This window comes from Schistocerca gregaria, chromosome 11, assembly GCF_023897955.1.
Source record: "Schistocerca gregaria isolate iqSchGreg1 chromosome 11, iqSchGreg1.2, whole genome shotgun sequence".
Lineage (NCBI taxonomy): Eukaryota > Metazoa > Arthropoda > Insecta > Orthoptera > Acrididae > Schistocerca > Schistocerca gregaria.
The window spans coordinates 133,837,890-133,865,780 of NC_064930.1; positions in this window are offsets into that span (position 1 = coordinate 133,837,890).

Sequence of the window (27,891 nt, forward strand, 5' to 3'; positions counted from 1 at the left end):
TAGTCACTATTATTATTATTATTATTACTATTATCATTATTATTATCATTATTATCGTTGATTGTTATAATTATTTTTATTGTTATAACTATCATTGTACTACTGTTATAATCTCAAATTTTTTTCGTTTGACATCAATACTGCATAATACGTTAAATGTTCTTAATGTTATTTAGTAACTGTAACTCGTTCAATCTGAGTATGCCTGGTTAGGTGTAAGAGAGGGCCTGAAGGCCCTAATCTTGCCAGGTAAAATAAATGCATAAATAAATAAATAAATAAAACTACAACCGTTTCAGAGAGAAGAGCGGCCAATGTGACGATCTGGCGTTAAGTCGACGCGATACCAAATGACGAAAACGGACGGATTTCTCAGTTTTTTACTACATATGAACACTTTTCACATTCTCCCGTGCAACGCGGCTGCTAGTCCTCCATTAATGCAAAATGTTAAGTTCCTAGCTCATGTCCAAGGCACCAAAGACGGGTAAAAAGCCAATAATCCATAACTAAAACTTGAATAGTACTTCTTCTTACTGGCTATTACATCAACTTCGAAGCTTCATCTGTGTTCTACTATGGTGCTTTTAGTGTCTCCGCATACCGCAGCACGCGACATAGCTTTGCAGACGACAAGTACAACCATTTAGAGAGAAGAGCAGCGAATGTGACAATTTGGCTTTAAGTCGATTCTATAACAAATGACGAACACGGTCGGATTTCTCAGGTTTTTACTACATATGAACACTTTTCACAATCTCACGTGCAACGCGGCTGCTAGTCCTCCTTTCATGCAAAATCTTAAGTTCCTATCTCATGTCCAAGGCACCAAAGCCAGCTAAAAAGTCAATAATCGATACCTAAAACTTGAATTGTACTACTTCTTACTGGCTATTACATCAACTTAGAAGCTTCATCTGTGTTCTACTATGGTGCTTTCAGTTTCTCCGCATACCGCAGTACGCGACATATCTTTGCAGACGATAAGTACGTTTCAGAGAGAAGAGCGGCCAATGTGACGATCTGGTTTTATGTCGAGTCGATAACAAATGACGAAAACGGACGGATTTCTCAGGTTTTTACTACATATGAACACTTTTCACATTCTCCCGTGCAACGCGGCTGCTAGTCCTCCTTTCATGCAAAATCTTAAGTTCCTAGCTCATGTTCAAGGCACCAAAGAAGGGTAAAAAGTCAATAATCGATACCTAAAGCTTGAATTGTACTACTTCTTACTATCTATTACATCAACTTAGAAGCTTCATCTGTGTTCTACTATGGTGCTTTTAGTGTCTCCGCATACCGCAGCACGCGACATAGCTTTGCAGACGAAAAGTACAACCGTTTCAGAGAGAAGAGCGAACAATGTGACGATCTGGCTTGAAGCCGATTCGATAACAAATGACGAAGAAGGACGGATTTCTGAGGTTTTTACTACAGACGAACACTTTTCACATTCTCCCGTGCAACGCGGCTGCTAGTCCTCCTTTCATGCAAAATCTTAAGGTCCTAGCTCATTTCCAAAGCACCAAAGAAGGGTAAAAAGTCAATAATCCATAACTAAAACTTGAATTGTACTACTTCTTACTGGCTATTACATCAACTTAGAAGCTTCATCTGTGTTCTGCTATGATGCTTTTAGTGTCTCCGCATACCACAGCACGCGACATAGCATTGCAGACGATAAGTACAACCGTTTCAGAGAGAAGAGCGGCCAATGTGACGATCTGGCTTCAAGTCGATTCGAAAACAAATGACGAAAACGGACGGATTTCTCAGTTTTTTACTACATATGAACACTTTTTACATTCTCCCGTGCAACGCGGCTGCTAGTCCTCCTTTCATGCAAAATCTTAAGTTCCTAGCTCATGTCCAAGGCACCAAAGAAGGGTAAAAAGTCAATAATCGATACCTAAAACTTGAATTGTACTACTTCTTACTCTCTATTACATTAACTTAGAAGCTTCATCTGTGTTCTACTATGGTGCTTTTAGTGTCTCCGCATACCGCAGCACGCGACATAGCTTTGCAGACGAAAAGTACAACCGTTACAGAGAGAAGAGCGAACAATGTGGCGATCTGGCTTTAAGTCGATTCGATAACAAATGACGAAAACGGACGGATTTCTCAGTTTTTTACTACATATGAACACCTTTCACATTTTCCCGTGCAACGCGGCTGCTAGTCCTCCTTTCATGCAAAATGTTAAGTTCCTAGCTCATGTCCAAGGCACCAAAGAGGGGTAAAAAGTCAATAATCCGTAACTAAAATTTGAATTGTACTACTTCTTACTGGCTATTACATAATTTTCGAAGCTTCATCTGTGTTCTACTATGGTGCTTTTAGTGTCTCCGCATACCGCAGCACGCGACATAGCTTTGCAGACGATAAGTACAACCGTTTTAGAGAGAAGAGCGGCAAATGTGACAATTTGGCTTTAAGTCGATTCAATAACAAATGACGAACACGGACGGATTTCTCAGGTTTTTACTACATATGAACACTTTCCACATTCTCACGTGCAACGCGGCTGCTAGTCCTCCTTTCATGCAAAACCTTAAGTTCCTAGCTCATGTCCAAGTCACCAAAGAAGGGTAAAAAGTCAATAATCGATAAATAAAACTTGAATTGTACTACTTCTTACTGGCTATTACATCAACTTAGAAGCTTCATCTGCGTTCTACTATGGTGCTTTTAGTGTCTCCGCATACCGCAGCACGCGACATAGCTTGGCAGACGATAAGTACAACCGTTTCAGAGAGAAGAGCGGCCAATGTGACGATCTGGCTTTAAGTCGATTCGATAACAAATGACGAAAACGCACGGATTTCTCAGGTTTTTACTACATATGAACACTTTTCACATTCTCCTGTGAAACGCGGCTTCTAGTCTTTCTTTCATGCAAAATCTTAAGTTCCTAGCTCATGTCCAAGGCACCAAAGAAGGGTAAAAAGTCAATAATCGATACCTAAAACTTGATTTGTACTACTTCTTACTGGCTATTACATCAACTTAGAAGCTTCATCTGTGTTCTACTATGATGCTTTTAGTGTCTCCGCATACCGCAGCACGCGACATAGCTTTGCAGACGATAAATGTAACCGTTTCAGACAGAAGAGCGGCCAATGAGACGGTCTGGCTATAAGTCGATTCGATAACAAATGACGAAAACGGACAGATTTCTCAGGTTTTTACTACAGATGAACACTTTTCACATTCTCCCGTGCAACGCGGCTGCTAGTCCTCATTTCATGCAAAATATTAAGTTCCTAGCTCATGTCCAAGGCACCAAGGAAGGGTAAAAGTCAATAATCCATAAGTAAAACTTGAATTGTACTACTTCTTACTGGCTACTACAACAACTTAGAAGCTTCATCTGTGTTCTACTACGGTGCTTTTAGTGTCTCCGCATACCGCAACACGCGACATAGCTTTCCAGACGATAAATGTAACCGTTTCAGAAAGAAGAGCGGCCGATGTGACGATCTGGCTTTAAGTCGATTCGATAACAAATGACGAAAACGGACGGATTTCTCAGGTTTTTACTACATATGAACACTTTTCACATTCTCCCGTGAAACGCGGCTGCTAGTCCTCATTTCATGCAAAATCTTAAGTTCCTAGCTCATGTCCAAGGCACCAAAGAAGGGTAAAAATTCAATTATCCATAACTAAAACTTGAATTGAACTACTTCTTACTGGCTATTACATCAACTTAGAAGCTTTAAATGTGTTCTAATATGGTGCTTTTAGTGTCTCCGCATACCGCAGCACGCGACATAGCTTTGCAGGCGATAAATGTAACCGTTTCAGACAGAAGAGCGGCCAATGTGACGATCTGGCCTGAAGTCGATTCGATAACAAATGAAGAACACCGACGGATTTCTAAGGTTTTTACTACATACGAACACTTTTCACATTCTCCCCTGCAACGCGGCTCCTAGTCCTCCTTTCATGCAAAATGTTAAGTTCCTAGCTCATGTCCAAGGCACCAGAGAGGGGTAAAAAGTCAATAATCCATAACTAAAACTTGAATTGTACTACCTCTTACTGGCTATTACATCATTTTTGAAGCTTCATCTGTGTTCTACTATGGTGCTTTTAGTGTCTCCGCATACCGCAGCACGCGACATAGCTTTGCAGACGACAAGTACAACCGTTTTAGAGAGAAGAGCAGCGAATGTGACAATTTGGCTTTAAGTCGATTCTATAACAAATGACGAACACGGTCGGATTTCTCAGGTTTTTACTACATATGAACACTTTTCACAATCTCACGTGCAATGCGGCTGCTAGTCCTCCTTTCATGCAAAATCTTAAGTTCCTATCTCATGTTCAAGGCACCAAAGCCAGCTAAAAAGTCAATAATCGATACCTAAAACTTGAATTGTACTACTTCTTACTGGCTATTACATCAACTTAGAAGCTTCATCTGTGTTCTACTATGGTGCTTTCAGTTTCTCCGCATACCGCAGTACGCGACATATCTTTGCAGACGATAAGTACGTTTCAGAGAGAAGAGCGGCCAATGTGACGATCTGGTTTTATGTCGAGTCGATAACAAATGACGAAAACGGACGGATTTCTCAGGTTTTTACTACATATGAACACTTTTCACATTCTCCCGTGAAACGCGGCTGCTAGTCCTCCTTTCATGCAAAATCTTAAGTTCCTAGCTCATGTCCAAGGCACCAAAGAAGGGTAAAAAGTCAATAATCCATAACTAAAACTTGAATTGTACTACTTCTTACTGGCTATTACATAATTTTCGAAGCTTCATCTGTGTTCTACTATGGTGCTTTTAGTGTCTCCGCATACCGCAGCACGCGACATAGCTTTGCAGACTATAAGTACAACCGTTTCAGAGAGAAGAGACGCCAATGTGACGATCTGGCTTTAAGTCGATTCGATAACAAATGACGAAAACGGACGGATTTCTCAGGTTTTTACTACATATGAACACTTTTCACATTCTCCCGTGCAACGCGGCTGCTAGTCCTCCTTTCATGCAAAATCTTAAGTTCCTATCTCATGTTCAAGGCACCAAAGAAGGGTAAAAAGTCAATAATCGATACCTAAAACTTGAATTGTACTACTTCTTACTCTCTATTACATCAACTTAGAAGCTTCATCTGTGTTCTACTATGGTGCTTTTAGTGTCTCCGCATACCGCAGCATGCGACATAGCTTTGCAGACGAAAAGTACAACCGTTTCAGAGAGAAGAGCGAACAATGTGACGATCTGGCTTGAAGTCGATTCGATAACAAATGACGAAGAAGGACGGATTTCTGAGGTTTTTACTACAGACGAACACTTTTCACATTCTCCCGTGCAACGCGGCTGCTAGTCCTCCTTTCATGCAAAATCTTAAGGTCCTAGCTCATTTCCAAAGCACCATAGAAGGGTAAAAAGTCAATAATCCATAACTAAAACTTGAATTGTACTACTTCTTACTGGCTATTACATCAACTTAGAAGCTTCATCTGTGTTCTGCTATGATGCTTTTAGTGTCTCCGCATACCATAGCACGCGACATAGCATTGCAGACGATAAGTACAACCGTTTCAGAGAGAAGAGCGGCCAATGTGACGATCTGGCTTCAAGTCGATTCGAAAACAAATGACGAAAACGGACGGATTTCTCAGTTTCTTACTACATATGAACACTTTTTACATTCTCCCGTGCAACGCGGCTGCTAGTCCTCCTTTCATGCAAAATCTTAAGTTCCTAGCTCATGTTCAAGGCACCAAAGAAGGGTAAAAAGTCAATAATCGATACCTAAAACTTGAATTGTACTACTTCTTACTCTCTATTACATCAACTTAGAAGCTTCATCTGTGTTCTACTATGGTGCTTTTAGTGTCTCCGCATACCGCAGCACGCGACATAGCTTTGCAGACGAAAAGTACAACCGTTACAGAGAGAAGAGCGAACAATGTGGCGATCTGGCTTTAAGTCGATTCGATAACAAATGACGAACACGGACGGATTTCTCAGGTTTTTACTACATATGAACACTTTTTACACTCTCCCGTGCAACGCGGCTGCTAGTCCTCCTTTCATGCAAAATCTTAAGTTCCTAGCTCATGTCCAAGGCACCAAAGAAGGGTAAAAAGTCAATAATCGATACCTAAAACTTGAATTGTACTACTTCTTACTCTCTATTACATTAACTTAGAAGCTTCGTCTGTGTTCTACTATGGTGCTATTAGTGTCTCCGCATACCGCAGCACGCGACATAGCTTTGCAGACGAAAAGTACAACCGTTACAGAGAGAAGAGCGAACAATGTGGCGATCTGTCTTTAAGTCGATTCGATAACAAATGACGAAAACGGACGGATTTCTCAGTTTTTTACTACATATGAACACTTTTCACATTTTCCCGTGCAACGCGGCTGCTAGTCCTCCTTTCATGCAAAATCTTAAGTTCCTAGCTCATGTGCAAGGCACCAAAGAAGGGTAAAAGTCAATAATCCATAAGTAAAACTTGAATTGTACTACTTCTTACTGGCTACTACAACAACTTAGAAGCTTCATCTGTGTTCTACTATGGTGCTTTTAGTGTATCCGCATACCGCAGCACGCGGCATAGCTTTGCAGGCGATAAATGTAACCGTTTCAGACAGAAGAGCGGCCAATGTGACGATCTTGCTTTAAGTCGATTCGATAACAAATGAAGAAAACGGACGGTTTTCTAAGGTTTCTACTACATATGAACACTTCTCACATTCTTCCGTACAACGCGGCTGCTAGTCCTCATTTCATGCAAAATATTAAGTTCCTATCTCATGTCCAAGGCACCAAAGCCATCTAAAAAATCAATAATCCATAACTAAAACTTGAATTGTACTACTTCTTACTGGGTATTACATCATTTTCGAAGCTTCATCTGTGTTCTACTATGGTGCTTTTACAGTCTCCGCATACCGCAGCACGCGACATAGCTTGGCAGACGATAAGTACAACCGTTTCAGAGAGAAGAGCGGCCAATGTGACGATCTGGCTTTAAGTCGATTCGATAACAAATTACGAAAACGGACGGATTTCTCAGGTTTTTACTACATATGAACACTTTTCACATTCTCCCGTTCAATGCGGCTGCTAGTCCTCCTTTCATGCAAAATCTTATGTTCCTAGCTCATGTGCAAGGCACCAAAGGTGGGTAAAAAGTCAATAATCGATACCTAAAACGTGAATTGTACTACTTCTTACTGGCTATTACATCAACTTAGAAGCTTCATCTGTGTTCTACTATGGTGCTTTTAGTGTCTTCGCATACCGCAGCACGCGACACAGCTTTGCAGACGATAAGTACAACCATTTTAGAGAGAAGAGCGGCCAATGTGACGATTTGGCTTTAAGTCGATTCGATAACAAATGACAAAGACGGACGGATTTCTCAGGTTTTTACTACATATGAACACTTTTCACATTCTCACGTGCAACGCGGCTGCTAGTCATCCTTTCATGAAAAATCTTAAGTTCCTAGCTCATGTTCAAGGCACCGACGAAGGGTAAAAAGTAAATAATCCATAAGTAATACTTGAATTGTACTACATCTTACTGGCTATTACATCAACATAGAAGCTTTATCTGTCTTCTACTATGGTGCTTTTAGTGTCTCCGCATACCGCAGCACGCGACATAGCTTGGCAGACGATAACTACAACCGTTTCAGAGAGAAGAGCGGCCAATGTGACGATCTGGCTTTAAGTCGATTCGATAACAAATGACGAACACAGACGGATTTCTCAGGTTTTTACTACATATGAACACTTTTCACATTCTCCCGTTCAATGCGGCTGCTAGTCCTCCTTTCATGCGAAATCTTAAGTTAGTAGCTCATGTGCAAGGCACCAAAGATGGGTAAAAAGTCAATAATCGATACCTAAAACTTGAATTGTACTACTTCTTACTGGCTATTGCATCAACTTAGAAGCTTCATCTGTGTTCTACTATGGTGCTTGTAGTGTCACCGCATACCGCAGCACGCGACATAGCTTTGCAGACGACAAATGTAACCGTTTCAGAGAGAAGAGCGGCCAATGTGACGATCTGGCTTCAAGTCGATTCGATAACGAATGACGAAAACGGACGGTTTTCTAAGGTTTTTACTACATATGAACACTTTTCACATTCTCCCGTGCAACGCGGCTGCTAGTCCTCCTTTCATGCAAAATCTTAAGTTCCTAGCTCATGTCCAAGGCACGAAAGAAGGGTAAAAAGTCAATAATCCATAACTAAAACTTGAATTGTACTACTTCTTACTGGCTATTACATTAACTTAGGAGCTGCATCTGTGTTCTACTATGGTGCTTTTAGAGTCTCAGCATACCGCAGCACGCGACATAGCTTAGCAGACGATAAGTACAACCGTTTCAGAGAGAAGAGCGGCCAATGTGACGATCTGGCTTCAAGTCGATTCGATAACAAATGACGAAAACGGACGGTTTTCTAAGGTTTTTACTACATATGAACACTTTTCACATTCTCCCGTGCAACGCGGCTGCTAGTCCTCCTTTCATGCAAAATCTTAAGTTCCTAGCTCATGTTCAAGGCACCAAAGAAGGGTAAAAAGTCAATAATCCATAACTAAAACTTGAATTGTACTACTTCTTACTGGCTATTACATCAACTTAGAATTTTCATCTGTGTTCTACTATGGTGCTTTTAGTGTCTCCGCATACCGCAGCACGCGACATACCTTTGCAGACGATAAATGTAACCGTTTCCGACAGAAGAGCGGCCAATGTGACGATCTGGCTTGAAGTCGATTCGATAACAAATTACGAAAACGGACGGATTTCTACGGTTTTTACTACATATGAACGCTTTTCACATTCTCCCGCGCAACGCAGCTGCTAGTCCACCTTTCATGCAAAATCTTAAGTTTCTAGCTCATGTCCAAGGCACCAAACAAGGGTAAAAAGTCAATAATCCATAACGAAAACTTGAATTGTACTACTTCTTACTGGCTATTACATTAACTTAGAAGCTGCATCTGTGTTCTACTATGGTGCTTTTAGAGTCTCCGCATACTGCAGCCCGCGACATAGCTTGGCAGATGATAAGTACAACCGTTTCAAAGAGAAGAGCGGCCAATGTGACGATCTGGCTTTAAGTCGATTCGATAACAAATGACGAAAACGGACGGATTTCTCAGGTTTTTACTACATATGAACACTTTTCACATTTTCCCGTGCAACGCGGCTGCTAGTCCTCCTTTCATGCAAAATGTTAAGTTCCTAGCTCATGTCCAAGGCACAAAAGAAGGGTAAAAAGTCAATAATCGATACCTAAAACTTGAATTGTACTACTTCTTACTCTCTATTACATTAACTTAGAAGCTTCATCTGTGTTCAACTATGGTGCTTTTAGTGTCTCCGCATACCGCAGCACGCGACATAGCTTTGCAGACGAAAAGTACAACCGTTACAGAGAGAAGAGCGAACAATGTGGCGATCTGGCTTTAAGTCGATTCGATAACAAATGACGAAAACGGAGGGATTTCTCAGTTTTTACTACATATGAACACTTTTCACATTTTCCCGTGCAACGCGGCTGCTAGTCCTCCTTTCATGCAAAATGTTAAGTTCCTAGCTCATGTCCAAGGCACAAAAGAGGGGTAAAAAGTCAATAATCCATAACTAAAACTTGAATTGTACTACTTCTTACTGGCTATTACATCATTTTCGAAGCTTAATCTGTGTTCTACTATGGTGCTTTTAGTGTCTCCGCATACCGCAGCACGCGACATAGCTTTGCAGACGATAAGTACAACCGTTTTAGAGAGAAGAGCGACAAATGTGACAATTTGGCTTTAAGTCGATTCAATAACAAATGACGAACACGGACGGATTTCTCAGGTTTTTACTACATATGAACACTTTCCACATTCTCACGTGCAACGCGGCTGCTAGTCCTCCTTTCATGCAAAACCTTATGTTCCTAGCTCATGTCCAAGTCACCAAAGAAGGGTAAAAAGTCAATAATCGATAAATAAAACTTGAATTGTACTACTTCTTACTGGCTATTACATCAACTTAGAAGCTTCATCTGCGTTCTACTATGGTGTTTTTAGTGTCTCCGCATACCGCAGCACGCGACATAGCTTGGCAGACGATAAGTACAACCGTTTCAGAGAGAAGAGCGGCCAATGTGACGATCTGGCTTTAAGTCGATTCGATAACAAATGACGAAAACGCACGGATTTCTCAGGTTTTTACTACATATGAACACTTTTCACATTCTCCTGTGAAACGCGGCTGCTAGTCTTTCTTTCATGCAAAATCTTAAGTTCCTAGCTCATGTCCAAGGCACTAAAGAAGGGTAAAAAGTCAATAATCGATACCTAAAACTTGATTTGTACTACTTCTTACTGGCTATTACATCAACTTAGAAGCTACATCTGTGTTCTACTATGATGCTTTTAGTGTCTCCGCATACCGCAGCACGCGACATAGCTTTGCAGACGATAAATGTAACCGTTTCAGACAGAAGAGCAGCCAATGTGACGGTCTGGCTATAAGTCGATTCGATAACAAATGACGAAAACGGACAGATTTCTCAGGTTTTTACTACAGATGAACACTTTTCACATTCTCCCGTCCAACGCGGCTGCTAGTCCTCATTTCATGCAAAATATTAAGTTCCTAGCTCATGTCCAAGGCACCAAAGAAGGGTAAAAGTCAATAATCCATAAGTAAAACTTGAATTGTACTATTTCTTACTGGCTACTACAACAACTTAGAAGCTTCATCTGTGTTCTACTATGGTGCTTTTAGTGTATCCGCATACCGCAGCACGCGGCATAGCTTTGCAGGCGATAAATGTAACCGTTTCAGACAGAAGAGCGGCCAATGTGACGATCTTGCTTTAAGTCGATTCGATAACAAATGAAGAAAACGGACGGATTTCTAAGGTTTCTACTACATATGAACACTTCTCACATTCTTCCGTACAACGCGGCTGCTAGTCCTCATTTCATGCAAAATCTTAAGTTCCTAGCTCATGTCCAAGGCACCAAAGAAGGGTAAAAATTCAATTATCCATAACCAAAACTTGAATTGTACTACCTCTTACTGGCTACTACAACAACTTAGAAGCTTCATCTGTGTTCTACTACGGTGCTTTTAGTGTCTCCGCATACCGCAACACGCGACATAGCTTTCCAGACGATAAATGTAACCGTTTCAGAAAGAAGAGCGGCCGATGTGACGATCTGGCTTTAAGTCGATTCGATAACAAATGAAGAACACCGACGGATTTCTAAGGTTTTTACTACATATGAACACTTTTCACATTCTCCCCTGCAACGCGGCTGCTAGTCCTCGTTTCATGCAAAATCTTATGTTCCTAGCTCATGTCCAAGGCACCAAAGAAGCGTAAAAAGTCAATAGTCGATACCTAAAACTTGAATTGTACTACTTCTTACTCTCTATTACATCAACTTAGAAGCTTCATCTGTGTTCTACTATGGTGCTTTTAGTGTCTCCGCATACCGCAGCACGCTACATAGCTTTGCAGACGAAAAGTACAACCGTTACAGAGAGAAGAGCGAACAATGTGGCGATCTGGCTTTAAGTCGATTCGATAACAAATGACGAAAACGGACGGATTTCTCAGTTTCTTACTACATATGAACACTTTTCACATTCTCCCGTGCAACGCGGCTGCTAGTCCTCCTTTCATGCAAAATGTTAAGTTCCTAGCTCATGTCCAAGGCACCAAAGAGGGGTAAAAAGTCAATAATCCATAACTAAAACTTGAATTGTACTACTTCTTACTGGCTATTACATCATTTTCGAAGCTTCATCTGTGTTCTACTATGGTGCTTTTAGTGTCTCCGCATACTGCAGCACGCGACATACCTTTGCAGACGACAAGTACAACCGTTTTAGAGAGAAGAGCAGCGAATGTGACAATTTGGCTTTAAGTCGATTCTATAACAAATGACGAACACGGGCGGATTTCTCAGGTTTTTACTACATATGAACACTTTTCACAATCTCACGTGCAACGCGGCTGCTAGTCCACCTTTCATGCAAAATCTTAAGTTCCTATCTCATGTCCAAGGCACCAAAGCCAGCTAAAAAGTCAATAATCGATACCTAAAACTTGAATTGTACTACTTCTTACTGGCTATTACATCAACTTAGAAGCTTCATCTATGTTCTACTATGGTGCTTTCAGTTTCTCCGCATACCGCAGTACGCGACATATCTTTGCAGACGATAAGTACGTTTCAGAGAGAAGAGCGGCCAATGTGACGATCTGGTTTTATGTCGAGTCGATAACAAATAACGAAAACGGACGGATTTCTCAGGTTTTTACTACATATGAACACTTTTCACATTCTCCCGTGCAACGCGGCTGCTAGTCCTCCTTTCATGCAAAATCTTAAGTTCCTAGCTCATGTTCAAGGCACCAAAGAAGGGTAAAAAGTCAATAATCGATACCTAAAACTTGAATTGTACTACTTCTTACTCTCTATTACATCAACTTAGAAGCTGCATATGTGTTCTACTATGGTGCTTTTAGTGTCTCCGCATACCGCAGCACGCGACATAGCTTTGCAGACGAAAAGTACAACCGTTTCAGAGAGAAGAGCGAACAATGTGACGATCTGGCTTGAAGTCGATTCGATAACAAATGACGAAGAAGGACGGATTTCTGAGGTTTTTACTACAGACGAACACTTTTCACATTCTCCCGTGCAACGCGGCTGCTAGTCCTCCTTTCATGCAAAATCTTAAGGTCCTAGCTCATTTCCAAAGCACCAAACAAGGGTAAAATGTCACTAATCCATAACTAAAACTTGAATTGTACTACTTCTTACTGGCTATTACATCAACTTAGAAGCTTCATCTGTGTTCTGCTATGATGCTTTTAGTGTCTCCGCATACCACAGCACGCGACATAGCATTGCAGACGATAAGTACAACCGTTTCAGAGAGAAGAGCGGCCAATGTGACGATCTGGCTTCAAGTCGATTCGAAAACAAATGACGAAAACGGACGGATTTCTCAGTTTTTTACTACATATGAACACTTTTTACATTCTCCCGTGCAACGCGGCTGCTAGTCCTCCTTTCATGCAAAATCTTAAGGTCCTAGCTCATGTTCAAGGCACCAAAGAAGGGTAAAAAGTCAATAATCGATACCTAAAACTTGAATTGTACTACTTCTTACTCTCTATTACATCAACTTAGAAGCTTCATCTGTGTTCTACTATGGTGCTTTTAGTGTCTCCGCATACCGCAGCACGCGACATAGCTTTGCAGACGAAAAGTACAACCGTTACAGAGAGAAGAGCGAACAATGTGGCGATCTGGCTTTAAGTCGATTCGATAACAAATGACGAAAACGGACGGATTTCTCAGGTTTTTACTACATATGAACACTTTTTACACTCTCCCGTGCAGCGCGGCTGCTAGTCCTCCTTTCATGCAAAATCTTAAGTTCCTAGCTCATGTCCAAGGCACCAAAGAAGGGTAAAAAGTCAATAATCGATACCTAAAACTTGAATTGTACTACTTCTTACTCTCTATTACATCAACTTAGAAGCTTCATCTGTGTTCTACTATGATGCTTTTAGTGTCTCCGCATACCGCAGCACGCGACATAGCTTTGCAGACGAAAAGTACAACCGTTACAGAGAGAAGAGCGAACAATGTGGCGATCTGGCTTTAAGTCGATTCGATAACAAATGACGAAAACGGACGGATTTCTCAGTTTTTTACTACATATGAACACTTTTCACATTTTCCCGTGCAACGCGGCTGCTAGTCCTCCCTTCATGCAAAATGTTAAGTTCCTAGCTCATGTCCAAGGCACCAAAGAGGGGTAAAAAGTCAATAATCCATAACTAAAATTTGAATTGTACTACTTCTTACTGGCTATTACATCATTTTCGAGGCTTCATCTGTGTTCTACTATGGTGCTTTTAGTGTCTCCGCATACCGCAGCACGCGACATAGCTTTGCAGACGATAAGTACAACCGTTTTAGAGAGAAGAGCGGCAAATGTGACAATTTGGCTTTAAGTCGATTCAATAACAAATGACGAACACGGACGGATTTCTCAGGTTTTTACTACATATGAACACTTTCCACATTCTCACGTGCAACGCGGCTGCTAGTCCTCCTTTCATGCAAAACCTTAAGTTCCTAGCTCATGTCCAAGTCACCAAAGAAGGGTAAAAAGTCAATAATCGATAAATAAAACTTGAATTGTACTACTTCTTACTGGCTATTACATCAACTTAGAAGCTTCATCTGCGTTCTACTATGGTGCTTTTAGTGTCTCCGCATACCGCAGCACGCGACATAGCTTTGCAGACGAAAAGTACAACCGTTACAGAGAGAAGAGCGAACAATGTGGCGATCTGGCTTTAAGTCGATTCGATAACAAATGACGAAAACGCACGGATTTCTCAGGTTTTTACTACATATGAACACTTTTCACATTCTCCTTTGAAACGCGGCTGCTAGTCTTTCTTTCATGCAAAATCTTAAGTTCCTAGCTCATGTCCAAGGCACCAAAGAAGGGTAAAAAGTCAATAATCGATACCTAAAACTTGATTTGTACTACTTCTTACTGGCTATTACATCAACTTAGAAGCTTCATCTGTGTTCTACTATGATGCTTTTAGTGTCTCCGCATACCGCAGCACGCGACATAGCATTGCAGACGATAAATGTAACCGTTTCAGACAGAAGAGCGGCCAATGTGACGGTCTGGCTATAAGTCGATTCGATAACAAATGACGAAAACGGACAGATTTCTCAGGTTTTTACTACAGATGAACACTTTTCACATTCTCCCGTGCAACGCGGCTGCTAGTCCTCATTTCATGCAAAATATTAAGTTCCTAGCTCATGTCCAAGGCACCAAAGAAGGGTAAAAGTCAATAATCCATAAGTAAAACTTGAATTGTACTACTTCTTACTGGCTACTACAACAACTTAGAAGCTTCATCTGTGTTCTAGTATGGTGTTTTTAGTGTATCCGCATACCGCAGCACGCGACATATCTTGGCAGACGATAAGTACAACCGTTTCAGACAGAAGAGCGGCCAATGTGACGATCTTGCTTTAAGTCGATTCGATAACAAATGAAGAAAACGGACGGTTGTCTAAGGTTTCTACTACATATGAACACTTCTCACATTCTTCCGTACAACGCGGCTGCTAGTCCTCATTTCATGCAAAATATTAAGTTCCTAGCTAATGTCCAAGGCACCAAAGAAGGGTAAAAGTCAATAATCCATAAGTAAAACTTGAATTGTACTACTTCTTACTGGCTACTACAACAACTTAGAAGCTTCATCTCTGTTCTACTACGGTGCATTTAGTGTCTCCGCATACCGCAACACGCGACATAGCTTTGCAGACGATAAATGTAACCGTTTCAGAAAGAAGAGCGGCCGATGTGACGATCTGGCTTTAAGTCGATTCGATAACAAATGACGAAAACGGACGGATTTCTCAGGTTTTTACTACATATGAACACTTTTCACATTCTCCCGTGAAACGCGGGTGCTAGTCCTCATTTCATGCAAAATCTTAAGTTCCTAGCTCATGTCCAAGGCACCAAAGAAGGGTAAAAATTCAATTATCCATAACTAAAACTTGAATTGAACTACTTCTTACTGGCTATTACATCAACTTAGAAGCTTTATCTGTGTTCTAATATGGTGCTTTTAGTGTCTCCGCATACCGCAGCACGCGACATAGCTTTGCAGGCGATAAATGTAACCGTTTCAGACAGAAGAGCGGCCAATGTGACGATCTGGCCTGAAGTCGATTCGATAACAAATGAAGAACACCGACGGATTTCTAAGGTTTTTACTACATACGAACACTTTTCACATTCTCCCCTGCAACGCGGCTGCTAGTCCTCCTTTCATGCAAAATCTTAAGTTCCTAGCTCATGTCCAAGGCACCAAAGAAGCGTAAAAAGTCAATAGTCGATACCTAAAACTTGAATTGTACTACTTCTTACTCTCTATTACATCAACTTAGAAGCTTCATCTGTGTTCTACTATGGTGCTTTTAGTGTCTCCGCATACCGCAGCACGCGACATAGCTTTGCAGACGAAAAGTACAACCGTTACAGAGAGAAGAGCGAACAATGTGGCGATCTGGCTTTAAGTCGATTCGATAACAAATGACGAAAACGGACGGATTTCTCAGGTTTTTACTACATATGAACACTTTTTACATTTTCCCGTGCAACGCGGCTGCTAGTCCTCCTTTCATGCAAAATGTTAAGTTCCTAGCTCATGTCCAAGGCACCAAAGAGGGGTAAAAAGTCAATAATCCATAACTAAAACTTGAATTGTACTACTTCTTACTGGCTATTACATCATTTTCGTAGCTTCATCTGTGTTCTACTATGGTGCTTTTAGTGTCTCCGCATACCGCAGCACGCGACATAGCTTTGCAGACGATAAGTACAACCGTTTTAGTGAGAAGAGCGGCAAATGTGACAATTTGGCTTTAAGTCGATTCGATAACAAATGACGAAAACGGACGGATTTCTCAGGTTTTTACTACATATGAACACTTTCCACATTCTCACGTGCAACGCGGCTGCTAGTCCTCCTTTCATGCAAAACCTTAAGTTCCTAGCTCATGTCCAAGTCACCAAAGAAGGGTAAAAAGTCAATAATCGATAAATAAAACTTGAATTGTACTACTTCTTACTGGCTATTACATCAACTTAGAAGCTTCATCTGCGTTCTACTATGGTGCTTTTAGTGTGTCCGCATACCGCAGCACGCGACATAGCTTTGCAGGCGATAAATGTAACCGTTTCAGACAGAAGAGCGGCCAATGTGACTATCTGGCTTTAAGTCGATTCGATAACAAATAAAGAAAACGGACGGTTTCCTAAGGTTTCTACTACATATGAACACTTCTCACATTCTCCCGTGCAACGCGGCTGCTAGTCCTGCTTTCATGCAAAATCTTAAGTTCCTTGCTCATGTCCAAGGCACCAAAGCCAGCTAAAAAGTCAATAATCGATAGCTAAAACTTGAATTGTACTACTTCTTACTGGCTATTACATCAACTTAGATGCTTCATCTGTGTTCTACTATGGTGCGTTTAGTGTCCCCACACACCGCAGCACGCGACATAGCTTGGCAGACTATAAGTACAACCGTTTCAGAGAGAAGAGCGGCCAATGTGACGATCTGGCTTTGTCGATTCGATAACAAATGACGAAAACGGACGGATTTCTCAGGTTTTTACTACATATGAACACTTTTCACATTATCCCGTGCAACGCGGCTGCTAGTCCTCATTTCATGCATAATCCTAAGTTCCTAGCTCAAGTACAAGACACCAAAGAAGGGTAAAAAGTCAATAATCCATAAGTATAACTTGAATTGTACTACTTCTTACTGGCTACTACATCAACATAAAAGCTTCATCTGTGTTCTACTATGGTGCATTTAGTGTATCCTCATACCGCAGCACGCGACATAGCTTTGCAGACGATAAATGTAACCGTTTCAGACAGAAGAGCGGCCAATGTGACGATCTGGCCTTAAGTCGCTTCGATAACAAATGAAGAACACGGACGGATTTCTAAGGTTTTTACTGCATATGAACACTTTTCACATTCTCCCGCGCAACGCGGCTGCTAGTCCTGCTTTCATGCAAAATCTTAAGTTCCTTGCTCATGTCCAAGGCACCAAAGAAGGGTAAAAGGTCAATAATCGATACCTAAAACTTGAATTGTACTGCTTCTTACTGGCTATTACATCAACTTAGAGGCTTCATCTGTGTTCTACTATGGTGCATTTAGTGTATCCTCATACCGCAGCACGCGACATAGCATTGCAGACGATAAATGTAACCGTTTCAGACAGAAGAGCGGCCAATGTGACGATCTGGCCTTAAGTCGCTTCGATAACAAATGACGAAAACGGACGGATTTCTCAGGTTTTTACTACATATGAACACTTTTCACATTCTCCCGTGCAACGCGGCTGCTAGTCCTCCTTTCATGCAAAATCTTAAGTTCCCAGCTCATGTCCAAAGCACCAAAGAGGGGTAAAAAGTCAATAATCCATAACTAAAACTTGAATTGTACTACTTCTTACTGGCTATTACATCAACTTAGAAGCTTCATCTGTGTTCTACTATGGTGCTTTTTGTGACTCCACATACCGCAGCACGCGACATAGCTTTGCAGACGATAAATGTAACCGTTACAGAGAGAAGAGCGGCCAATGTGACGATCTGGCTTTACGTCGATTCGATAACAAATGACGAAATCGGACGGATTTCTCTGGTTTTTACTACATATGAACACTTTTCACATTCTCCCGTGCAACGCGGCTGCTAGTCCTCCTTTCATGCAAAATCTTAAGTTCCTAGCTCATGACCAAGGCACCAAAGAAGGGTAAAAAGTCAATTATCCATAACTAAAACTTGAATTGTACTACTTATTACTGGCTATTACATCAACTTAGAAGCTTTATCTGTGTTCTACTATGGTGCTTTTAGAGTCTCCGCATACAGCAGCACGCGACATAGCTTGGCAGACTATATGTACAACCGTTTCAGAGAGAAGAGCGGCCAATGTGACGATCTGGCTTTAAGTCGATTCGATAACAAATGACGAAAACGGACGGATTTCTCAGGTTTTTACTACATATGAACACTTTTCACATTATCCCGTGCAACGCGGCTGCTAGTCCTCATTTCATGCAAAATCTTAAGTTCCTAGCTCATGTACAAGACACCAAAGAAGGGAAAAAAGTCAATAATCCATCAGTAAAACTTGAATTGTGCTACTTCTTACTGGCTACTACATCAACATAGAAGCTTCATCTGTGTTCTACTATGGTGCTTTTAGTGTGTCCGCATACCGCAGCACGCGACATAGCTTTGCAGGCGATAAATGTAACCGTTTCAGACAGAAGAGCGGCCAATGCGACGATCTGGCTTTAAGTCGATTCGATAACAAATAAAGAAAACGGACGGTTTCCTAAGGTTTCTACTACATATGAACACTTCTCACATTCTCCCGTGCAACGCGGCTGCTAGTCCTGCTTTCATGCAAAATCTTAAGTTCCTTGCTCATGTCCAAGGCACCAAACCCAGCTAAAAAGTCAATAATCGATAGCTAAAACTTGAATTGTACTACTTCTTACTGGCTATTACGTCAACTTAGAAGCTTTATCTGTGTTCTACTATAGTGCTTTTAGAGTCTCCGCATACCGCAGCACGCGACATATCTTGGCAAACGATAAGTACAACCGTTTCAGAGAAAAGAGCGAACAATGTGACGATCTGGCTTTAAGTCGATTCGATAACAAATGACGAACACGGAAGGATTTCTCAGGTTTTTACTACATATGAACACTTTTCACATTCTCACGTGCAACGCGGCTGCTAGTCCTGCTTTCATACAAAATTTTAAGTTCCTTGCTCATGTCCAAGTAACCAAAGCCAGCTAAAAAGTCAATAATCGATACCTAAAACTTGAATTGTACTACTTCTTACTGGCTATTACGTCAACTTAGAGGCTTCATCTGTGTTCTACTATGGTGTTTTTACTGTCCCCGCACACCGCAGCACCCGACATTGCTTTGCAGACGATAAGTACAAACGTTTCAGAGAGAAGAGCGGTCAATGTGACGATCTGGCTTTAAGTCGATTCGATAACAAATGACGAACACGGACGTATTTCTCAGGTTTTTACTACATATGAACACTTTTCACATTCTACCGTGCAACGCGGCTGCTAGTCCTCATTTCATGCAAAATCTTATTTTCCTAACCCATGTCCAAGGCACAAAAGAAGGGTAAAAAGTCAATAATCGATACCTAAAACTTGAATTTTACTACTTCTTACTGGCTATTACATCAACTTAGAAGCTTCATCTGTGTTCTACTACGGTGCTTTTAGTGTCTCCGCATACCGCAACACGCGACATAGCTTTGCAGACGATAAATGTAACCGTTTCAAAAGGAAGAGCGGCCAATGTGACGATCTGGCTTTAAGTCTATTCGATAACAAATGATGAAAACGGACGGATTTCTCAGGTTTTTACTACATATGAACACTTTTCACATTCTCCCGTGAAACGCGGCTGCTAGTCCTCATTTCATGCAAAATCTTAAGTTCCTAGCTCATGTCCAAGGCACCAAAGAAGGGTAAAAATTCAATTATCCATAACTAAAACTTGAATTGAACTACTTCTTACTGGCTATTACATCAACTTAGATGCTTTATCTGTGTTCTAATATGGTGCTTTTAGTGTCTCCGCATACCGCAGCACGCGACATAGCTTTGCAGGCGATAAATGTAACCGTTTCAGACAGAAGAGCGGCCAATGTGACGATCTGGCCTGAAGTCGATTCGATAACAAATGAAGAACACCGACGGATTTCTAAGGTTTTTACTACATACGAACACTTTTCACATTCTCCCCTGCAACGCGGCTGCTAGTCCTCCTTTCATGCAAAATCTTAAGTTCCTAGCTCATGTCCAAGGCACCAAAGAAGCGTAAAAAGTCAATAGTCGATACCTAAAACTTGAATTGTACTACTTCTTACTCTCTATTACATCAACTTAGAAGCTTCATCTGTGTTCTACTATGGTGCTTTTAGTGTCTCCGCATACCGCAGCACGCGACATAGCTTTGCAGACGAAAAGTACAACTGTTACAGAGAGAAGAGCGAACAATGTGGCGATCTGGCTTTAAGTCGATTCGATAACAAATGACGAAAACGGACGGATTTCTCAGGTTTTTACTACATATGAACACTTTTTACATTTTCCCGTGCAACGCGGCTGCTAGTCCTCCTTTCATGCAAAATGTTAAGTTCCTAGCTCATGTCCAAGGCACCAAAGAGGGGTAAAAAGTCAATAATCCATAACTAAAACTTGAATAGTACTACTTCTTACTGGCTATTACATCATTTTCGAAGCTTCATCTGTGTTCTACTATGGTGCTTTTAGTGTCTCCGCATACCGCAGCACGCGACATAGCTTTGCAGACGATAAGTACAACCGTTTTAGAGAGAAGAGCAGCAAATGTGACAATTTGGCTTTAAGTCGATTCAATAACAAATGACGAACACGGACGGATTTCTCAGGTTTTTACTACATATGAACACTTTCCACATTCTCACGTGCAACGCGGCTGCTAGTCCTCCTTTCATGCAAAACCTTAAGTTCCTAGCTCATGTCCAAGTCACCAAAGAAGGGTAAAAAGTCCATAATCGATAAATAAAACTTGAATTGTACTACTTCTTACTGGCTATTACATCAACTTAGAAGCTTCATCTGCGTTCTACTATGGTGCTTTTAGTGTCTCCGCATACCGCAGCACGCGACATAGCTTTGCAGACGATAAATGTAACCGTTTCAGACAGAAGAGCGGCCAATGTGACGGTCTGGCTATAAGTCGATTCGATAACAAATGACGAAAACGGACAGATTTCTCAGGTTTTTACTACAGATGAACAATTTTCACATTCTCCCGTGCAACGCGGCTGCTAGTCCTCATTTCATGCAAAATATTAAGTTCCTAGCTCATGTCCAAGGCACCAAAGAAGGGTAAAAGTCAATAATCCATAAGTAAAACTTGAATTGTACTACTTCTTACTGGCTACTACAACAACTTAGAAGCTTCATCTGTGTTCTAGTATGGTGTTTTTAGTGTATCCGCATACCGCAGCACGCGACATATCTTGGCAGACGATAAGTACAACCGTTTCAGACAGAAGAGCGGCCAATGTGACGATCTTGCTTTAAGTCGATTCGATAACAAACGAAGAAAACGGACGGTTGTCTAAGGTTTCTACTACATATGAACACTTCTCACATTCTTCCGTACAACGCGGCTGCTAGTCCTCATTTCATGCAAAATATTAAGTTCCTAGCTCATGTCCAAGGCACCAAAGAAGGGTAAAAGTCAATAATCCATAAGTAAAACTTGAATTGTACTACTTCTTACTGGCTACTACAACAACTTAGAAGCTTCATCTGTGTTCTACTACGGTGCTTTTAGTGTCTCCGCATACCGCAACACGCGACATAGCTTTCCAGACGATAAATGTAACCGTTTCAGAAAGAAGAGCGGCCGATGTGACGATCTGGCTTTAAGTCAATTCGATAACAAATGACGAAAACGGACGGATTTCTCAGGTTTTTACTACATATGAACACTTTTCACATTCTCCCGTGAAACGCGGCTGCTAGTCCTCATTTCATGCAAAATATTAAGTTCCTAGCTCATGTCCAAGGCACCAAAGAAGGGTAAAAATTCAATTATCCATAACTAAAACTTGAATTGAACTACTTCTTACTGGCTATTACATCATTTTCGAAGCTTCATCTGTGTTCTACTATGGTGCTTTTAGTGTCTCCGCATACCGCAGTACGCGACATAGCTTTGCAGACGATAAATGTAACCGTTTCAGACAGAAGAGCGGCCAATGTGACGATCTTGCTTTAAGTCGATTCGATAACAAATGACGAAGTCGGTCGGGTTTCTCTGGTTTTTACTACATATGAACACTTTTCACATTCTCCCGTGCAACGCGGCTGCTAGTCCTCCTTTCATGCAAAATCTTAAGTTCCTATCTCATGTCCAAGGCACCAAAGCCATCTAAAAAATCAATAATCGATACCTAAAACTTGAATTGTACTACTTCTTACTGGCTATTACATCAACTTAGATCCTTCATCTGTGTTCTACTATGGTGCGTTTAGTGTCCCCGCACACCGCAGCACGCGACATAGCTTGGCAGACTATAAGTACAACCGTTTCAGAGAGAAGAGCGGCCAATGTGACGATCTGGCTTTAAGTCGATTCGATAACAAATGACGAAAACGGACGGATTTCTCAGGTTTTTACTACATATGAACACTTTTCACATTATCCCGTGCAACGCGGCTGCTAGTCCTCATTTCAAGCATAATCTTAAGTTCCTAGCTCAAGTACAAGACACCAAAGAAGGGTAAAAAGTCAATAATCCATAAGTATAACTTGAATTGTACTACTTCTTACTGGCTACTACATCAACATAAAAGCTTCATCTGTGTTCTACTATGGTGCTTTTAGTGTGTCCGCATACCGCAGCACGCGACATAGCTTTGCAGGCGATAAATGTAACCGTTTCAGACAGAAGAGCGGCCAATGTGACGATCTGGCTTTAAGTCGATTCGGTAACAAATAAAGAAAACGGACGGTTTCCTAAGGTTTCTACTACATATGAACACTTCTCACATTCTCCCGTGCAACTCGGCTGCTAGTCCAGCTTTCATGCAAAATCTTAAGTTCCTTGCTCATGTCCAAGGCACCAAAGCCAGCTAAAAAGTCAATAATCGATACCTAAAACTTGAATTGTACTACTTCTTACTGGCTATTACGTCAACTTAGAAGCTTTATCTGTGTTCTACTATAGTGCTTTTAGAGTCTCCGCATACCGCAGCACGCGACATATCTTGGCAGACGATAAGTACAACCGTTTCAGAGAAAAGAGCGAACAATGTGACGATCTGGCTTTAAGTCGATTCGATAACAAATGACGAAAACGGACGGATTTCTCATGATTTTACTACATATGAACACTTTTCACATTCTCACGTGCAACGCGGCTGCTAGTCCTCGTTTCATGCAAAATCTTAAGTTCCTAGCTCATGTCCAAGGCACCAAAGAAGGGTAAAAAGTCAATAATCGATACCTAAAACTTGAATTCTACTACTTCTTACTGGCTATTACATCAACTTAGAAGCTTCATCTGTGTTCTACTATGGTGCTTTTAGTGACTCCACATATCGCAGAACGCGACATAGCTTTGCAGACGATAAATATAACCGTTGCAGAGAGAAGAGCGGCGAATGTGACGATCTGGCTTTAAGTCGATTCGATAACAAGTGACGAAACCGGACGGATTTCTCAGGTATTTACAACATATGAACACTTTTCACATTCTCCCGTGCAACGCGGCTGCTAGTCCTCCTTTCATGCAAAATCTTAAGTTCCTAGCTCATGTCCAAAGCACCAAAGAAGGGTAAAAAGTCAATAATCCATAACTTAAACTTGAATTGTACTACTTCTTACTGGCTATTACATCAACTTAGAAGCTTCATCTGTGTTCTACTATGGTGCTTTTAGCGACTCCACATACCGCAGCACGCGACATAGCTTTGCAGACGATAAATGTAACCGTTTCAGACAGAAGAGCGGCCAATGTGCCGATCTGGCCTTAAGTCGCTTCGATAACAAATGAAGAACACGGACGGATTTCTAAGGTTTTTACTGCATATGAACACTTTTCACATTCTCCCGCGCAACGCGGCTGCTAGTCCTGCTTTCATGCAAAATCTTAAGTTCCTTGCTCATGTCCAAGGCACCAAAGAAGGGTAAAAGGTCAATAATCGATACCTAAAACTTGAATTGTACTGCTTCTTACTGGCTATTACATCAACTTAGAGGCTTCATCTGTGTTCTACTATGGTGCATTTAGTGTATCCTCATACTGCAGCACGCGACATAGCTTTGCAGACGATAAATGTAACCGTTTCAGACAGAAGAGCGGCCAATGTGACGATCTGGCCTTAAGTCGCTTCGATAACAAATGACGAAAACGGACGGATTTCTCAGGTTTTTACTACATATGAACACTTTTCACATTCTCCCGTGCAACGCGGCTGCTAGTCCTCCTTTCATGCAAAATCTTAAGTTCCCAGCTCATGTCCAAGGCACCAAAGAGGGGTAAAAAGTCAATAATCCATAACTAAAACTTGAATTGTACTACTTCTTACTGGCTATTACATCAACTTAGAAGCTTCATCTGTGTTCTACTATGGTGCTTTTTGTGACTCCACATACCGCAGCACGCGACATAGCTTTGCAGACGATAAATGTAACCGTTACAGAGAGAAGAGCGGCCAATGTGACGATCTGGCTTTAAGTCGATTCGATAGCAAATGACGAAATCGGACGGATTTCTCTGGTTTTTACTACATATGAACACTTTTCACATTCTCCCGTGCAACGCGGCTGCTAGTCCTCCTTTCATGCAAAATCTTAAGTTCCTAGCTCATGTTCAAGGCACCAAAGAAGGGTAAAAAGTCAATAATCCATAACTAAAACTTGAATTGTACTACATGTTACTAGCTATTACATCAACTTAGAAGCTTCATCTGTGTTCTACTATGGTGCTATTAGTGTCTCCGCATACCGCAGCACGCGACATAGCTTTGCAGACGATAAGTACGACCGATTTAGAGAGAAGAGCGGCCAATGTGACGACCTGGCTCTAAGTCGATTCGATAACAAATGACGAACACGGACAGATTTCTCAGGTTTTTACTACATATGAACACTTTTCACATTCTCCCGTGCAACGCGGCTGCTAGTCCTCCTTTCATGCAAAATCTTAAGTTCCTAGCTCATGACCAAGGCACCAAAGAAGGGTAAAAAGTCAATTATCCATAACTAAAACTTGAATTGTACTACTTATTACTGGCTATTACATCAACTTAGAAGCTTTATCTGTGTTCTACTATGGTGCTTTTAGAGTCTCCGCATACCGCAGCACGCGACATAGCTTGGCAGACTATAAGTACAACCGTTTCAGAGAGAAGAGCGGCCAATGTGACGATCTGGCTTTAAGTCGATTCGATAACAAATGACGAAAACGGACGGATTTCTCAGGTTTTTACTACATATGAACACTTTTCACATTATCCCGTGCAACGCGGCTGCTAGTCCTCATTTCATGCAAAATCTTAAGTTCCTAGCTCATGTACAAGACACCAAAGAAGGGAAAAAAGTCAATAATCCATAAGTAAAACTTGAATTGTACTACTTCTTACTGGCTACTACATCAACATAGAAGCTTCATCTGTGTTCTACTATGGTGCTTTTAGTGTGTCCGCATACCGCAGCACGCGACATAGCTTTGCAGGCGATAAATGTAACCGTTTCAGACAGAAGAGCGGCCAATGTGACGATCTGGCTTTAAGTCGATTCGATAACAAATAAAGAAAACGGACGGTTTCCTAAGGTTTCTACTACATATGAACACTTCTCACATTCTCCCGTGCAACGCGGCTGCTAGTCCTGCTTTCATGCAAAATCTTAAGTTCCTTGCTCATGTCCAAGGCACCAAAGCCAGCTAAAAAGTCAATAATCGATAGCTAAAACTTGAATTGTACTACTTCTTACTGGCTATTACGTCAACTTAGAAGCTTTATCTGTGTTCTACTATAGTGCTTTTAGAGTCTCCGCATACCGCAGCACGCGACATATCTTGGCAAACGATAAGTACAACCGTTTCAGAGAAATGAGCGAACAATGTGACGATCTGGCTTTAAGTCGATTCGATAACAAATGACGAAAACGGACGGATTTCTCAGGTTTTTACTACATATGAACACTTTTCACATTCTCACGTGCAACGCGGCTGCTAGTCCTCGTTTCATGCAAAATCTTAAGTTCCTAGCTTATGTCCAAGGCACCAAAGAAGGGTAAAAAGTCAATAATCGATACCTAAAACTTGAATTCTACTACTTCTTACTGGCTATTACATCAACTTAGAAGCTTCATCTGTGTTCTACTATGGTGCTTTTAGTGACTCCACATACCGCAGAACGCGACATAGCTTTGCAGACGATAAATGTAACCGTTTCAGAGAGAAGAGATCTGGCTTTAAGTCGATTCGATAACAAATGAAGAAAACGGACGGATTTCTCTGGTTTTTACTACATATGAACACTTTTCACATTCTCACGTGCAACGCGGCTGCTAGTCCTCCTTTCATGCAAAATCTTAAGTTCCTAGCTCATGTCCAAGGCACCAAAGAAGGGTAAAAAGACAATAATCGATACCTAAATCTTGAAATGTACTACTTCTTACTGGCTATTACATCAACTTAGAAGCTTCATCTGTGTTCTACTACGGTGCTTTTAGTGTCTCCGCATGCCGCAGCTCGCGACATAGCTTTGCAGACGATAAATGTAACCGTTTCAGAGAGAAGAGCGGCCAATGTGACGATCTGGCTTTAAGTCGATTCGATAACAAATGACGAACACGGACGGATTTCTCAGGTTTTTACTACATATGAACACTTTTCACATTCTCACGTGCAACGCGGCTGCTAGTCCTGCTTTCATACAAAATTTTAAGTTCCTTGCTCATGTCCAAGGCACCAAAGCCAGCTTAAAAGTCAATAATCGATACCTAAAACTTGAATTGTACTACTTCTTACTGGCTATTACGTCAACTTAGAGGCTTCATCTGTGTTCTACTATGGTGTTTTTACTGTCCCCGCACACCGCAGCACCCGACATTGCTTTGCAGACGATAAGTACAAACGTTTCAGAGAGAAGAGCGGTCAATGTGACGATCTGGCTTTAAGTCGATTCGATAACAAATGACGAACACGGACGTATTTCTCAGGTTTTTACTACATATGAACACTTTTCACATTCTACCGTGCAACGCGGCTGCTAGTCCTCATTTCATGCAAAATCTTATTTTCCTAACCCATGTCCAAGGCACAAAAGAAGGGTAAAAAGTCAATAATCGATACCTAAAACTTGAATTTTACTACTTCTTACTGGCTATTACATCAACTTAGAAGCTTCATCTGTGTTCTACTACGGTGCTTTTAGTGTCTCCGCATACCGCAACACGCGACATAGCTTTGCAGACGATAAATGTAACCGTTTCAAAAGGAAGAGCGGCCAATGTGACGATCTGGCTTTAAGTCTATTCGATAACAAATGATGAAAACGGACGGATTTCTCAGGTTTTTACTACATATGAACACTTTTCACATTCTGCCGTGCAACGCGGCTGCTAGTCCTCCTTTCATGCAAAATCTTAAGTTCCTAGCTCATGTCCA